The 17,388-nt window shown below is 47.5% G+C and overlaps 1 long non-coding RNA gene and 1 pseudogene across 1 annotated transcript in view; one reads left to right on the forward strand and one right to left on the reverse strand.

Moving 5' to 3' along the window:
• LOC147667220 (uncharacterized) overlaps positions 1-562 on the forward strand; it is a 33,446-nt gene extending 32,884 nt beyond the window's left edge. The window contains exon 4 of the long non-coding RNA XR_015304481.1: positions 17-562. This is a non-coding gene — a long non-coding RNA (uncharacterized LOC147667220). The remainder of the gene's footprint in view (positions 1-16) is intronic.
• Positions 1-17,388, reverse strand: part of LOC147667219 (uncharacterized) — a 252,714-nt pseudogene that overhangs the window by 144,171 nt on the left and 91,155 nt on the right.

Below are 17,388 nucleotides of genomic sequence, written 5' to 3' on the forward strand. Positions count from 1 at the left end.
AATTTTAATACTATAGGTGATTGAAATTACTGACGAAGAAAGCAAGATTTAGCACCAGGCAACTGAAGTCTGTGCCTTAAGAAGGATTATTTTGAAAAACTGAAGGACATCCAGCATTCTATGTTTAAACAATTTCCAAAATCTAAGTGTGTCGAGGAAGTGGGAGCTGAGGAAAGTACTATACTGTAAGTGAAGTCTCTAATTTAGCATTTCATTAACCCAGAGCAAAGCCATATCTGTGTACAGAATAACCTTCATCTAAAACATCATGTAATTCTAGAGAGGAAGCACACACTGCATAAAAAGAAAGTTATAACAAAAGGTTTCTTCTGCAGACCATCAAAGAAAAGACGCTGAGAGAAGACTCTGAAGCTGACACGTTAACAACCGAAAGATTGGAAAATCACCTTTGTTCAACAACTGTTTTTAACCAGTTACACGAGTTTGAGACTATCTGACTCTGGGTAGAAAACCACGACCCACTCTGCTCACTCTTGCGAAAACCTTAAAAATTCACCACTTTATTGTGTTCATAACCATCTCAGATTGTTTCCTTTTTATTGTGTGCTGTTCTGTAATTCTATGTAAATCGCCTCAACAGTATCTGCTGTGAATGAGTGATATGTAAAACTGTTAAATATAAAAATGGATTAAATGAGCACAGTTGCGCTATAGGTAATGTAAATAAATCCTCGTCTTCAGAACTACAAACCTTAACCTTACACCAAACATAGAAAGGGTAAAAGAAACTGATGTTCTGAGACTCGTGATCCACAATAGTACTGTGCACGTTCTAACGCCCTCAGTTACTGCCATTACGTCAGTGCAAAAAGGTACTTATCAGTTTAATTAATAAATATCAGACTAACACCTTATCACTGCATTGCTAAAAACCTATACAAATAGATTTGAGAAAATCTTCAGTCACAAAATAAGTTGCTGCCGGATAGGCTATAACCTAAAGACTATTATCTGCTAGAAATATTTCGACAGGTGTTACAGGGCTGCTTTCAGACATATTTTGCTCAATTAAAGTGTTAAGAAGATTACACACAATTTCTTTTAGAGATAAATGCTGAACATTATCTAAACAAGTCCAACTCTAAAATCGGGTTCACTCTTACTGTGGCATATAAGCAAAAGAAAACTAAACGTAGAGATATTAACTCTAGGAATACACCTTATAAAAACACGGACTGTGAGAACAAATTCAGTGTTCAAAACCACCTCAATCAAGGCAAAATAACCTAAGTTGGGGAAAAAAGTTACATGTGCCAAAAAAGATACAGCCATAAATCTTATCTCACAGAATTTGAAACAATGCACACTGGGGGAAACCACTCTCAGTGCAAAGTATGCCAAAAAAGTTTCAGGCGTACATCTTATCTCACTGAGCATATGAGAATCCACACTGGGGAAAACCACTCTCCATGCAAAGTATGCCAAAAAAGTTTCAGGCGTAAATCTTATCTCACTGAGCATATGAGAATCCACACTGGGGAAAAACCTTATCAGTGCTCTAAATGCCAGAAAAGGTTTAGTATCAAAGCGAGTCTATATCGACATGCATTAACCCACTCTGCGGAAAAACCTTACCAGTGCTCTGAATGCCAGAAAAGGTTTAGTATCAAAGCGAGTCTATATCGACATGCATTAACCCACTCTGTGGAAAAACCTTATCAGTGCGCTGAATGCCAGAAATGTTTCAGTGACAAAAGAGCACTTACTATACATACAAGGACCCACACTGGGGAAAAACCTTACCAGTGCTCTGAATGCCAGAAATGTTTCAGTTACCAAAGCATTCTCACTTGGCATAGAAGAACCCACACTGGGGAAAAATCTTTTCAGTGCTCTGAATGCCAGAAATGTTTCATTGACAAAAGCAGTCTCACTTGGCATATAAGAACCCACACTGGGTATAAACCTTTTCAGTGCTCTGAATGCCAGAAATGTTTCAGTATAAAAAGCAGTCTCACTCAGCATATAAGAACCCACACTGGGGAAAAACGTTATGAGTGCTCTGAATGCCACAAATGTTTCAGTGTAAAAAGCAGTCTCACTAAGCATATAAGAATCCACACTGGGGAAAAGCCTTATCAGTGCTCTGAATGCCAGATATGTTTCATTCAAAAAAGCAGTCTCACTCAGCATATAAGAACCCACACTGGGGAAAAACCTTATCAGTGCTCTGAATGCCACAGATGTTTCAGTGAAAAAATCAGTCTCACTCAGCATATAAGAACCCACACTGGGGAAAAGCCTTATCAATGCTCTGAATGCCACAGATGTTTCAGTGAAAAAAGCAGTCTCACTCAGCATATAAGAACCCACACTGGGGAAAAGCCTTATCAATGCTCTGAATGCCACAGATGTTTCAGTGAAAAAAGCAGTCTCACTCAGCATATAAGAACACACACTGGGGAAAAGCCTTATCAATGCTCTGAATGCCACAGATGTTTCAGTGAAAAAATCAGTCTTACTCAGCATATAAGAACCCACACTGGGGAAAAGCCTTATCAATGCTCTGAATGCCACAGATGTTTCAGTGAAAAAAGCAGTCTCACTCAGCATATAAGAATCCACACTGGGGAAAAGCCTTATCAGTGCTCTGAATGCCAAAAATGTTTCAGCCAAAAATCTCAACTCAGTAAACATGTGAGAATCCACACTGGTGAATAAAATTATCAGTGCTCTTAATGTCAGAAAAGATTCAGAGGTAGAGATGGTTTCAAGCGCCATAAGAAAACACACCATTAAAATAATTCAGTGCTCCGAATGCCAGAAAAGCATTAATTTTAAACGCAATCTCCCTCTACATAAGCAGACGCACACAGGGAAAAACCATTACCAATACTGTGAATGCCAGAAATTCCTATTTGATAGGCACAGCCTCACTAACCATAAGCGACTCCATACTGATGAAAAACCTTATGAGTGCTTTGAATGCCAGATAAGCTGCATGAGAAACTCCACACTGGAGAAAATCCGTATGCCATAAAAGCTTGAATCTGAAAGACAGAGTTATGCTTCACGAGAGATCCCACTCTGGGGAAAAACCTTATGAGTGCTCGAAATGCAAGCAAAGTCTTGAATACAATGTCATTTCACATAAGAGAATTCACACTGGACTAAAGCCATATATAGGTGGGGAAAGCCAGAAACGTTTTACTCAGAAAGGAGATCTCACTAAACATGAGAAATGCATCCATACCAGGTGAAAAGTGAGGCGTATCTTGAGTTTCAGAAAAGCTTCTAACAACCTGACTTTACATGAGAGAGCACATATTGTAGTTGCAATAGGATTCATCAAGAAACACTTGCAGGATAACTTAGGCTGGCCGCATGCAACCTCCAAATAAATTTCAGGCCTGGAAATATTTTTAATTGCAACAGAATCCACAATTTGAGTATCTGAAAGTTACAAAACTCTCAAGGTCTTTACTTTACACAGAGAAGTGTTAGTGCTTGCAAAAATCAACTAATTGCCAAAGAAATCACAATAATAATGTCTTAAATATACACCCAAAAGGTTTCTACTCACCCTTGTTTCTTAACATATGACTGATATCTATTTTTTCATGATAAGATTAAGCCTATGCTGAGTTCCTCGGTGAGGAACTCCGCAAAGTGACAAAAAAACTCTGGTGGTCTACACGGAGTTCCGCGAGCAGTGAAGTGCGTAAGGGTCATGCCGTTTGTGGTGATTTCATCCCATGTCGGAGGATCATTTGCCCTTCTCTTCCAGGAAGTTATGGATCTCTTTGCCAAGGGAGCTATCAAACGCATCCCTGTGCCAGAAGTAGGTCAGGGTTGCTACTCCCACTACTTCTTGGTACCCAAAAAGACATAGGCCTGCATTCTATCTTAGTCCTCAGGGACATCAACCGCTTCCTCCGAAAGGAGAAGTTCAAGATGTTAACCTTGGCTCAGGTTTTGTCTGCCTTCGACGCTGGAGATTTGATGGTAGTGTTGGACTTGCAGGATACTTACTTTCACATCCCCGTCTTGCCTGCCCAACGGTTCACGGTAGGCCACACTCATTTTCAGTTTACCATGCTCCCCTTTGGCCTTATCAGCCCCCCCCCGGGTTTTCACGAAAGTGATGGCGGTGATCGCAGCTCATCTGCGCAGATCAGGGGTTCCAGTCTTCCCCTATCTCGACGACTGGCTATTGAAGGCGAGCTCGCCCAGGTCGTCTCCCACCTCCAGACTACGACAGACTTCCTGTATTTGCTGGGGTTCACAGTTAGCATGCTGAAGTTGCACCTGATTCCCTCCCATAAGCTCCTTTCCATCAGGGCGGTTCGAGACACAGCACAGTTTTGGGTCTATCCTCCCTAGCAGCAAGTCCAGGATATTCGGGCTATGATACCGATGTTTCAGCCTCCATCCCGGATTTTGATGAGAATGACCCTGAGGCTGCTGGGCCTCAGGGCCTCCTGTATCCTGCTGGTACATCATGCCAGATGGCATATACATGCTCTGCAGTGGAACCTGAAGTTCCAGTGGGTGCAGCACCAGGGGAATCTTTCCGATGACATTCAGATTTCGGAGGGGACTGCAAGTCAGTTGCAGTGGTGGTTCATGAACCAGGATTGGGTCAACAGCAGATCCCTCTTCCTTCCCCAACCTGAGTTCACAGTAGTGACGGATGCGTCACTCCTGGGATGGGGCAGCCATATGGGAATGGCGGAGATCAAAGGCCTCTGCTCTCTGGCGAAGTCCAGGCACCACATCAACCTTCTGGAGCTCCGGGCGATTTGTCTTGCACTGAAGGCAAGGAAGAGTGGTGCAGGTGTTGACGGACAACACCACCGCCATGTGGTACTGCAACAAACAGGGCAGGGTAGGGTCGTGGACCCTATGTCAAGAGGCTCTTCTCCTTGGACATGGCTGGAACATCAGGGCATACCTCTGGTAGTTCAACACCTAGCAGGTTCCCTGAACCCCAGGGCGGAGAAACTCCGCCGCCAGTACATGATGGATCACGAATGGCGTCTTAACTCGAAAGTGTTGCAAGGTCTCTTTTAGCAGTGTGGAGAGTCTTGGTTAGATCTATTCGCAACCGAAGAGAACGCGCAATGTCAGCAGTTCTGCGTGTTGGAGTTTTCAAGGCGGCTCTCGCTCGGCAACGCTTTTCATCACTAGTGGAGTTGCGGCCTCCTGTATGCCTTTCTGCCTGTACCACTTCTGCTAAAATTGCTGAAGAAGATCAAACGCGACCGGTCCCAAGTCATTCTTGTGGCTCCGGACTGGGCACGAAGAGTCTGGTACCCCGAGCTCTTGAGCATGGCCATCGATCCTATTGTTAACAGATTTCTGAAGTGCATTACTCATCTCTTTCCACCTTCTCCTTTCGTAATGCCCCAGTGGGACTTGAATCTTGTCCTCACTTATCTTATGTGTCCTTCTGTAGTAGGGATCTCTGTGTATAGTCATAATCTTGTGAATAGTCCCGCCCATGTGCGTGGACCCCGGAGCAATCAAAATAGTCTCTTAAGTTGTCTTCTACTGCAGTCCTGCATAGACACTTTAGAGAAAATCAAGACAAATAATGCAGCCTAAAACTACAAGGCTACATTGGCCAGCACTTCATCTTGAAGTGAAAAGGATAGCCAAATAATATTAAATTCTACACATTTTGTAAAGTTTCACATCTAGAGAATCTCCCCTTCACAAAAATCCTTTGTCATGATAGAGAGGAAGGGTTGGACAGACAAGCCCCATATGCTGCCATTATGTGTCTGGAAAAGGGATACCGTGCCTTTAAGTAACACTCCAAAGACCCTCGGTATCCCAGGATGCACAGCCAAAGGCCTTTTACTTTCAGTTCTTTTTTCTGGCTCCTGCTAGCAGGACCCTGGAGCATTGAGCTCTACCTTTTTGGGTATATCTTCAATTTGTGAAGCTTTTCTAGTGACTTGAGTGTTTCACTCGACGTCTGGGGTCTTCCTCTTCCAGTTGCTGTGTTTTTTTTCCCAGTTTTGTCACCTCTTTATTGTCGAAATGCCAGCTTCATTTGACAAGTGCCCTGAGTGTGGTAGGAAGAAGGCTAAATCTGACCCCCACAGAGTATGCATACTCTGTCTCCCTTCGACCCATGTCCCTGACTCCTGTGATATTTGTCATTGAGGGAGAAGATTCGTCTCCAAGGCCTGGAACAGAGGAGACATCAAGAACCAGGTGGGACTTCTGGGCATGGAGGGACTCTGTCATCATCCTCTGCCCGTGCCTTGGCCTCTGGGGGAGGCTCCCCAGTCAAGAAAAGGCCCAGAAACTGCACCGGTCCCAGTCGACATCGACATTGATGGCTTTGACTTCGGCGTCGAGAGGTATGACTACCATCTGTTCCCCGTTGACCCTGGGCTCTGGGTCGAAGCGACGTCGACGCTCGGCGTCGAGGGGCAGGATCTCGAGACCTCGGACAAGGTTGACGTCGAGGACTTTACCGGCGTCGACACACCATCGACGTCGTGATGAGTCTCGAAGAAGCAGGCGACACCGCCCTTCGCCATTAAGGTTGACGAGACGTTCGACGTCGAGGAGAGGAAAATCGACGTCAAGGCGAGGATGTTCGATGTCGAGGAGTTCATCGACGTCAAGAAGGTCATCGACGTCAAGAAGGTCATCGACGTCAAGAAGATCGACGTCGAGAAGAGCGACTTCAAAGAAGTCGACGTCGAGGAAGGATCAGTCGACGTCAAAGAGGACGTCAAGGCCCAGGACTGTGTCTAGTGCCTCTGTGGTGAGCGTCTCATCATCATCATTGGCGAGTCCCCGGTCGTGGCGGCACCGGCGCTCGCCCTCAGAGATATCTGCCTCCAGTGCGTCCTCCCTGAGGCCTACTCATAAGAAGAGGAGAGTTGTTAGGTCACCGGACTCTGATTATTCCCGGACCTATTCGCCCTCAAGGCCCAGGACGCCTACACCTCCAGCTCTTCCGCAGCAGATTCATCCACCACCACCACCGCCTCCTCCTCCTCCACCGCCTCCTCCTCCAACACCGACTCGGCCTCCACAGCCTTTGGTTCCGGCTCAGCCTCTTCTTCCTCTGCACCCTCAAAGGCCCAGAAAACCGAGGTCAAGGTCCAGAGGGAGGCATTGCTCTCGCAGTGAGCGTAGGTCTTCGACGAGGTCACGTCATCGTCGTAGTCAGGAAAGGTCACAGTCCAGGTACACGGACTCATTCAGTGACAGGAGATAATTCTCCCACTTTGTGGGACTCTCCTCCTACGAGAGTGTCACCCGTGGATGACATTGTGACATTCCAGGATGTGCTGCTGAGGGGGGCAGCGAAGTTGGGGATCACATTGACGGTGCCCACTCCTTCCACCTCTGTGATCTTTGAAACATTGCATCGCAGGCACCTCTCTCGTCCTTTGCTGCCTTTGGTGCCAGGGCTGGAGGAACCGGCCAAGGAGCTGTTTCTGACACCGGCCTCGGTGAAGTCCGCGCCATCTCGGCTTCAAAAGAAGTGCAGGCCCCAAGATTCTGATCCAGCGTTTTTGAGGTCAGATCCTGTCCCGGATTCTGTCATTGTGACAGCGGCCAAAAAGCAGTATTCTACTGCCCCTTCGTCTACAGTTCCTCTGGACAAGGAGAGCCGTCAAATGGACTCGGCAGGAAGGAAAGTCTGCAGTACTGCTGCCACCTCTATGAAAGCGGCGAGGACCTCCGCGCTGTTGGGTCGCTATGACTGCCCTTGTGGGAGTCCCTGCAGCAGTTCATTGAGCTCCTCCCGAGGGATAGGAGAGAAGACTTTCAAGAGATATTGAATGAGGGCATGATGGTCTCAAATCAGGTCATCAGTTCGGCGGCAGTCGCCTCTCTCCTGGCTGCTCATGGGTACTGTCACAGCATCAATTTGAGAGGCCATTCATGGTTGTGCCTTACCTCTCTTACGCCAGAGGCACAACAGAGGATCGCTAACTTGCCCTTCTCGGGAGCTACCCTTTTCGAGACTCATGCGGATGAAGAAATGGCCTGCATGAGCGCAGAAGTAGAGACACTGAAGGCTGTAGGTTTGGAAAAACCAAAGGAACAGCGGAAGTCCTTCCGCCCTTTCCAGAGGCGTTGCTCTTCCCAGAGGCGAGGGCACTGAAGGCTGTAGGTTTGGAAAAACCAAAGGAACAGCGGAAGTCCTTCCGCCCTTTCCAGAGGCGTTGCTCTTCCCAGAGGCGAGGGCAAGGCCGCCAAGCTGGCAGCAGCAACAACAATATCAGCAATACCAGCGACAGCCCTTCCAGAAGCGTCGGAGGGGCAGAGGCGGCCACAGGCCTCCTCGCCCTCAAGGGCCCGGCCGGGTCTAAGCCCTGGGGAGTTACTTCCCCCTTGTCCATTATCCGATCCGGTGGGGGGAAGCATACACAATTACTTGGCAGAGTGGAGAAAAATTACTCAGGACAAGTGGGTGCTGAATATTGTTTGCAAGTCTTCATTTTATCAGCACTCCTCAAGCAACTCCACCGGTTCGTTCAAACTACCAGCTGCGTGAACTTCAAGCGAAGGCCGATACCCTGTTAGGAAAAAGGGCGATAGAAGACGTCCCTCTGTCTCAGAGGGGAAAGGGTCTATACTCAAGGTTCTTTCTGGTATGCAAAAAGGACAAGAACAAGTTCAGGCCCATTCTGGATTTGCGACAAGCAAACAAATGGATCCGTAGGGAGAAATTTTGCATGCTGTCTTTGCACTGGATTTATCCTCAGCTGCAACGAGGAGACTGGCTTTGCGCAATAGAGCTGCAGGATGCGTACTTCCATGTGCCCATTGCACTGAAACACCGGAGGTTCCTGCGCTTCTTAGTCGGCACCAATCACTATCAGTACACCGTACTACCGTTTGGACTGAAGTCTGCACCCAGGACTTTTTAAAAATGCATGGCAGTGGTAGCAGCGCACCTGAGAAAGGACAAGGTGTTTGTCTACCCGTATCTGGATGACTGGTTGATCAAAGCCTCCACCTTCCAGGAAGCGCAATTGCATTTCAACAGGACGGCCGTTCTGTTGAACCAGCTGGGTTTGCACATCAACATGTCCAAGTCTGTTCTGACTCCTGTTCAGTGCCTGCATTACTTGGGAGCCTCCATCAATACTCTCTCAGCAAGCGTGTCTCCTTCGGAGGAATGATGCTTATCGATCCATCGGAAGGCTCAGGCTCTCATGTCCGTTCCATCAACGACAGTGAGGACGGTGTCTTCTCTTCTGGGGTCGATGGCCTCTTGCATCTTCCTCACACCACATGCACGTCTCCACATGAGACCGCTGCAGGAATGTCTGGAGGATCAGTGGGACTAGAAACGAGGGAGCTGGGATGACAGGATCCAACTGTCTCTACACGCTCAACAGTCCCTGAGATGGTGGTGTTCAGCAGAGAATCTCCGTTCAACAAGGACATTCCCATACAGACTATCGTGACGGATGCTTCTCTCCACGGCTGTGGAGCGCATTCGGACCATCCACAGATCCAAGGAACGTGGTCCCAGGAGGAATCCACGTATCATATCAATTTTCTGGAACTCAGAGCTGTTCACTTTGCGCTGAAAGCCTTTCATCCGTCCTTCCAGACCAACTCCTTGCTTGTACAGACGGACAATATAACCACAATGTATTACCTTAACAAGCAGGGGGGCTCGAGATCGCGCACACTGTCACAGGAGGCCAGAAGACTGACGATAACCGCTACCCATCTGCCAGGTGTGCAGAATGCTCAGACGTACGCACTCAGCAGGCTGGTCCAGGAGAACCACGAGTGGGTCCTAAACGATGAGGTGCTAGGAAGCAAGATGGGGAACTCCAGAAACAGATCTGTTCGCCACCGCCAAAAACCGAAAATGCAGAGACTTCGCCTCCAGGTTTTTCCAACCGGGGACTCGGGGAATGCGCTATGGATCAGCTGGTCGAACAGCTTTCTGTACGCTTTTCCACCCATTCTCATGATTCTGGCAGTACTCATCAAGCTGTCTCAATCCAGAGCACGAATGATCCTCATTGCTCCATAGTGGCTTCGACAGTGGTGGTTCACGGACCTGCTCTACGGGTCTTTCCAACCCCACCTGCGGTTGCCATGTCGGCTGGACCTTCTCACGAAGTTCGGGGGGCTGATGGTGAACCCCAACCTCTCATTGTTGAGTTTGGCAGCATAGCTCCTGAGATAGTGCTATATGGACACTTGAACTTGCCTGACAATTGCATGGAAATACTCAAGGAGGCAAAGAGACCTTCCACAAGGACTTCCTACGTCTGCAAGTTTAAGAGGTTCTGCATCTGGTGCACGTCCAAAAATTATGATCCTACCTCCTGCCAGGAAGATGTCATCCTTCCATACCTCTTGCACTTGGCTCAATCTGGTCTGTTTTTCCATTCTATTAAGGTTCACCTCGCAGCATTAACTGTGTATAGGAAATGCCCTTCACAAACATCCTTCTTCTAGATTCCTGTAATTAAGGATTTTTTGGAAGGATTGAAGAAAGTATTTCCCCCCTGTTCGGTGTCCGTCGCCTTCATTGGAGCTGAATGTGGTGCTGTCTCGCTTGATAAAGGAACCTTTTGAACCTATTCATAAGGCTTCACTACAGCATTTATACTGGAAGGCGGCCTTCCTTGTGGCTATTGCATCGGCCCGCAGGATGAGTGAAATCCAGGCCATGTGCTGCCAAGAACCTTATACTGTATTTCGTGCTTCTAAGGTCGTGATGCGAACTCATCCTAAGTTCCTTCCTAAAGTATTTTTTATTTATTTTATTTATTTTTGGAGTTTTCTATAGCGCTGGCCAGACCCGAGGGTATCGGAGCGCTTTACATATAGTCTGGGAAAAACAGGTGCGAAGATAGTCAGTATAACATAAACAGGGTTCGTATAAGTTCATAGATTAGCATAGAGGTCTTCCGCCTGGGGGGCGGTTTTGAGGTAGTGTTTTCGAGGTAGTGCGAGTTCCATGTTGCGTTCTAGAGGTAGAGTTCGGGAACGCGCTGTTGAGGTAGAGGGTTTTTAGGCGATTCTTGAATTCTGGAAAGGAGGGGGTAGTTCTGATGTCCACTGGGATGCAGTTCCAAATTTTTGGGGCGTTGCCGGCAAATGAGCGGCTGGCTGTTTTTTGTTTCCGGGTTTTCAGGGGGATGAGTAGTAGGGAGTTCGAGCTTCTGAGATTTCTTGATTGACCCGCTTTCTTGAGCTTGGAGGCTAAATATTCCGGTTTCCCTGTGTGTAGGGCTTTGTGTGTTAGGCAGGCTGTTCTGAAGTTTGCGCGCATTTCCACTGGGAGCCATTTAAGGTTTTTGAGTGCGGGGGATATGTGGTCAAATTTCCTTGCACCTGATATCATTCTGGCTGCTGCATTGAGGGTGGTTTTCAGTGGCGCTAGGTGGGATTTGGCTGTGCCGGATAGGGTTGCGATCCCATAGTCCAGTCTGGACAGGACCAGTGCTTGGGTGGCTTGTTGGAGATCTTTTTGTGGGATGTGAGGTTTGATTTTATTGAGGAGTTTCAGGTTAAGGAAGGCGCTTTTCGCGGAGCTCTTGATGTGGTTAGACATAGTTAGTTTATGATCCAGGGTGATTCCAAGTGACTTTACTGAGTTGGTCAGGGTGATATCCTTTGAGAATGTCGATGGCTTTCACCCATTCGGTCATTTGTGGGTTGTTGTCTTTGTTGGAGATGAGGAGGATCTCGGTTTTTCCTTGGTTGAGTTTGAGGTGATTTGATCCTAGCCAGTCTTGGATTTCTTTTAGCGTGTTGTTGAGCCTTAGAATGTCGTTATAGGAAGTAGCTTCTATGTAGATCTGTGTGTCGTCCGCGTATAGATGGAAAGGAATGTTGGCTTTCTTCAGTATGGTGGTGAGAGGGACCATGTATATGTTGAACAGTTGAGGGGAGAGAACGGATCCTTGGGGGACCCCTCTGGTCACTGGGAGAGGGTTGGATGTGAAGGATTTTATTTTTACTGTTTGGAAGTGGTTCTGAAAGAAGGAGTCAAACCATTTCAGGACCACGTCGTCCGCACCTACTCGTTCTTTGAGGGCCTTAATGAGGAGCTTGTGGTCAACCGTGTCAAACGCCGCTGACAGGTCAAGGAGGATGAGTATGCAACACTGATCAGAGTCAAGGGAGTTGCGGATGTCGTCTACTATGTTCAGGATTGCGGTTTCGGTGCTGTAGCCTTTTCTGAAGCCTGATTGGTTTTGATCAAGAAGGTTGATGTTGTCGAGCTGGTTGTTGAGTTGGCGTAGTACGCACTTTTCTAGGATTTTGGCTAGGAAGGGTAGACTTGAGACTGGTCTGAAATTATTTAGGTCGTTGGGGTCTAGACCTTGTTTCTTTAGGAGGGGAGTGACCTGGCCGACTTTGAGGCAGTCCGGGATGATGCCAGATTTTAGGGAGCTGTTGATGATTTTACACCAGAGTGGAGCAAGGGTGAGTTTGAAGTCTTTGGCCATTTGGGCGGGGATGGGATCCAGGATGTGGGAGGAGGGTTTGGAGGATGTGATTAGATTGAGGACCTCAGCTTCATGGACGGGGTCGAAAGAGGACCAGGCGGTGGAGGTTGTGCCTCCAGGGATGGTGAATGTTGTAGTTAGGTTGATGTTGATGGTCGGGGCAGGGTTGATGTTTAGGGATAGTTCGATCTTGGCTATTTTTTCATTGAAGAAGGAGACGAAGTTGTCACATAGGGTTTTGGAGGGTTGAGCATGGACCGTGGAAGGCTTGGAGGTTTGTTTTTTGATGATGTCAAAGAGTTCTCTTGGTCTGTTTTTTGCCTTTTCTAGAGCATTGCAGAAGAAGTTTGTTTTTTCGTTGTTGATGTGGTTTTTGTACCTTCTTCTCATTGCTCGGAGTTCCTCGTGGCGTCTAAGGGAGGGGTTCTTTCTCCAATGTCGTTCTGTGGCTCTGAGTAGTCTCCTTTTCTCGTTGATGTCCTTGTTAAACCAGGTTCTCGATGGGATGTTCCTGGGTTTTTTTTGTTTTAGGGGTGCCAGTTGGTCTAGGATGGCGGACGTGGTGGTGTTGTAGTGTGAGATGAGTTCGGTAGTTGAGAGGCCTTCTGTGGGGATTGGCAGGGAGGAGGCTATTTTTTCTTCTAGATCTTTTGAGTTGACTTGTGATAGATTTCTGGACCACGTGCTGGCGGCTGTGATTGGGGGGAGGGATTGGATCTGTTTTGTGAGGTGGAATAGGATTAGGTGGTGGTCCGACCAATCTACCGGGAGGATGTGTTCAATAGAGATTGCGTCTTTCCTGGCTATGATGGCGTCCAGGGTAGCCCCTTTGTTGTGGGTCTCTTTTGAGCAGTGTTGGGAGAGGTTGTTTGCGTGGAGGAGTTCGTTTAGGGATTTTATAGTGGCATTGTTTTCGTTGTTCCAGTGCAGATTAAGATCCCCTAGAATGATGGTGTTAGACTCTTTGAGGGAGCAGTTGGCGATGAGGTTTGACAGTTGTTCTGCGAATATAGCGTTGTTGCCTGGGGGGTGGTATATTAGGTGGCATTGGAGTAGGTTGTTGTCGGTGGTTTTGATATTGGTTGTAAGGCATTCGAAGGCGTTGTAGTTGAAGGCGTCGCATTCGGCCACTGCGAGGTTGTTGTTGTGGATAATAGCCACACCTCCGCCTTTTTTTTGGTCCTTCCTGTCTTTGTTGATGATGGAGTAGCCAGGGGGGACAAGCGTATCTAGGATAGGTGTGGAGGATTCGTCAAGCCAGGTCTCAGTGATGAAAGCTAGGTCTATGTTGTGGTTGAGGATGGTCTCTGCTAGCTCGGTCGAGTGTTTGGTGGCGGATCTGCAGTTTATGAGCAAGCAGTTGGTCTGGGGAGACTCTTTTTTCCTGGGTTCGGTGGGAATGGTGATGCGGGTGATCGGGGGTCTGGGGGGTTTGCGTATGGGTTGTTCGTATCTGAGACCCGTGACTACCTGTATGGAGGACTGGGTGGGGAGGGTGGTAGGTGTTGTGTAAGAGGCGGCCATTTCTAGTGCCTTTTCCCAGGTCATGGCTTTCGCCGCTCTTCTAGGTCTCCAGGTCTGGGACGGTGGGGGGGGGGGTGAGTTGGAGTGGGGTGTTGAGTCGGTTGGTCTTGCGGGGGCGTGCGAGTCTAGGGGGGCGGGTTGGGAATTTGGGTGGGTGTTGCGGGGGGTGTCGAGGTTGGTGAGGATAAGGTTCAGACCATGAATTATAGTGTTTATTTGGTTTTCGATGCGGGTGAGGCGGTCGTGTGTGGCCTCCTGCGGGAGGGGGAGTTGGTTTACGGAGACGTTGTGGTTAAGTTGGGTTTTGTGGTCGTTACGGATGTCCGATTGGGTTGGGATGCCTGTTTGAGTCATGGGCTGGGGAGGGGGGGTGCGGTGGGTGGGTTGCGTTGGGCGCTTATTCATGACAGGGGAAGGAGAAGGTTGGGTGTGGGGGGGCTCAGGTCCGGCCTTATGGCGGGCTGGGGCTGCTAGGAGGGTGTCTTGTACCGAGCGCGTTTCAGTATAGTGGGTCGTGATGTTGGGTAGGACAGTGACTATGTTTTCCTGGGCCTTTGAGAGGGGTGGGGGATGTATGGGTGAGGGTGTGTGCCTGGGGGGTGTTGTGGTTTGGTTTAGCATCATGATGGGCTGGTGTGCCTGGTATGGGTCAGGTGTGATGGGATTTGCAAGGAGGGAGGGGAATAGGCGGTCAAAAACCTCCAGATTGGCGTTGTTGGCTTGGATCAGGACTGTGCCATTCGAGTATATGGTCACAGATGTGATCCCGTGGTTGGGTAGGTGGTTCGGGGTGAGGAAGGAGAGCTTGCAGCTATGGATTGTCTTCGTGGTCTTTGTGATTAGGCGTTTTTCTCTTAGGTTAGAGATCCAGTAGCTTGGTCTGGCAGTGTGAAAGATGAGGTCCATTTTTATTTGACCTTTTGAGGGGCAGTGGTATATATCTGCGAAGAGGGATTCAGGGAATTGCCTGATTAGTTTGTGCTTAAGGGATTTTTTTGCATTGTGAGAGATGTTTAGAGGGGGGGTGATGGAGAAGGAGTTGGGCCCGTGACGTTTAATGAGGGGGGAGGACAAGGGGTTGATGGTCATGGTGGCGGGCGATGGAGAAACTTGGATAAGACCATGGACATTCGTAGGTCAGACCAATTGTTTTTCAATTATGGATCGGTCAGGACTGGTCTTGCCACCTCAAAACAGTCCATCTCTAGGTGGATTGTGTTCTGTATCCAGTTATGTTATCAGAAGGCTAACAAAACATTAGGGGAAAGCCTATGGCTCATTCCACCAGGGGCAAAGCAGCTACAACGGCTTTGCTGCGTAATGTTCCCATTGCAGATATCTGCAGGGCGGCCACTTGGAAGTTAGTCCATACCTTTGCTAAACACTACTGTCGGGACTCTGATACCAGAGCAGATGCTGAGCTCGGGCAGGCTTCGTTGAGAAATCTGTTTGCACAGTAGTGGTGTTGTCTGTTTCCTCCACCGCTGGTTTGCTCTTTTGGGATGGGCTTGCCATTCTATTGACAAGATTATGACTATACACAGAGATCCCCCACTACAGAAGGAGTAGTTTCTTACCTGTAACTCCAGTTCTGTAGTAGGGGTATCTCTGTTATAGTCATAAGCGCCTGCCCTCCTCCCCGGTGGATGAAACAATACTGTACAGAATGCTACAGGCCTAGCTTTATACACCTTCAAAAAGAACTGAAAGTAAAAGGCCTTTGGCTGTGCATCCTGGGATACCGAGGGTCTCTGGAGAGTTCTTTAAAGGCACGGTATCCCTTTTCCAGACACATAATGGCAGCCTATGGGGCTTGCCTGTCCAACCCTTCCTCTCTGTCATGGCAAAGGATTTTTGTGAAGGGGAGTTTCTCTAGATGTGAAACTTTACAAAATGTGTAGAATTTAATATTATTTGGCTATCCTTTTTACTTCAAGATTAGGTGCTGGCCAATGTAGCCTTGCAGTTTTAGGCTGCATTATTTGTCTTTGATTATCTCTTAAGGGTCTAGGCAGGACTGCAGTAGAAGACAACTTAAGAGACTATTTTGATTGCTCCGGGGTCCACGCACATGGACGGGACTATTCACAAGATTATGACTATAACAGAGATACAAAATAAACAAACAAGAGGTACCTGGTCAAGTTGCTAAACTAAGAGTTGTGTCGTGCCAAGGAGACCACTACACCAAACTGACCTCCCAATGGCAATACTAGGTTAGAAAAAGTCCCATCAGCCCACCCTTATTGGTGGAGTGTCGTCATGTGGGATATGGACCATGAACCAAGATTTTCTCCTGATGCATCTAGTAATGATGCAGAGATAGGTTCTGGAAGGTGGTCTTCTTAACCCAAGTATTGCAGAGGTAGGACCAATGGGGTGCAGTGCTAGTGAAAACAAAAGATAAGGGTGATTTTAAAATTGGCTCCTGTGACAAAAAATATGTTTATTCAGCATTGTCCAGGGTCAAGGGTAAAAACAACGCCTATAGTTTTAAAAAATGACTATATCACGGCGTAGTGCGTAATGGTCGATATGTTTCAGCTCGTTGGACATCTGGTCCGAGCTTTCTTCAGGACCTAGAGATGTTTATGCATCTGCACTATTAGAAACAAGTGGTGTGATTAACATATTGGATTAGTCCTACCGGATCTTTGAGCCCAAAGTTTTCCTTGGTAGTCATCCAATTAGTCCGGATTTTCCTAAATGAAAAGTGAGAGGCAATTGGTGAAGAAGTGGCACTTCAAAAAGACACAACACAACTAAGAATAAGCAATGGCTGCAGAAGACTTTTCTCAGCCATTCAGAAACTACATATGTCTTCTGATTTATAAACAATTTAGCTACACATAGCTCGTAAATTTATGTTCTACTCACCCAGCAATCTCTGGGAAAGTGCCTCACCTCACCCGGCACCCACTCGGGAAAGAAGGAGGCCCCGCTCTGTTAGGGATGGAAAAGTATAATGACCTCTAATGAACTGATCTATTGAGGTACAGAGTATATGTGCTCAACTCGTCCATATATATGTATTTAAACACTAACTAAAAACTAGTTGACTAAAACGAGACTCAACCCAGACAAAGACACACGGTAGGTGACTTGGCTAGGGAATAGAACTTAATGTAAAACGTGGGTTCTGTGGATGGGCTACAGATGTAAGCTGGACCCTCATGCAGAAAAATAGGAGGGAGCAAAAAAGGCTAATTTGCTGGCAGTGAGACTAACAGACTAGCATGCAGTGAACTGCACAGTTTCAAGTTAATTTAGATAATGACATAGCTTAATACTACAAGTTGCAGAGTATCATGGTCAGCTAGATTCATACCTGTCCGTCGGTACCCCTATGGCCAGCGTCCAAGCAGGAGTGGAGGTGAAATCAACTGTGAGATGCTGGGTTAAATACACCCTCTAATTGGTTAATGTCGTC

This window comes from Lissotriton vulgaris, unplaced genomic scaffold (genome assembly GCF_964263255.1).
Source record: "Lissotriton vulgaris unplaced genomic scaffold, aLisVul1.2 SCAFFOLD_1628, whole genome shotgun sequence".
NCBI lineage: Eukaryota > Metazoa > Chordata > Amphibia > Caudata > Salamandridae > Lissotriton > Lissotriton vulgaris.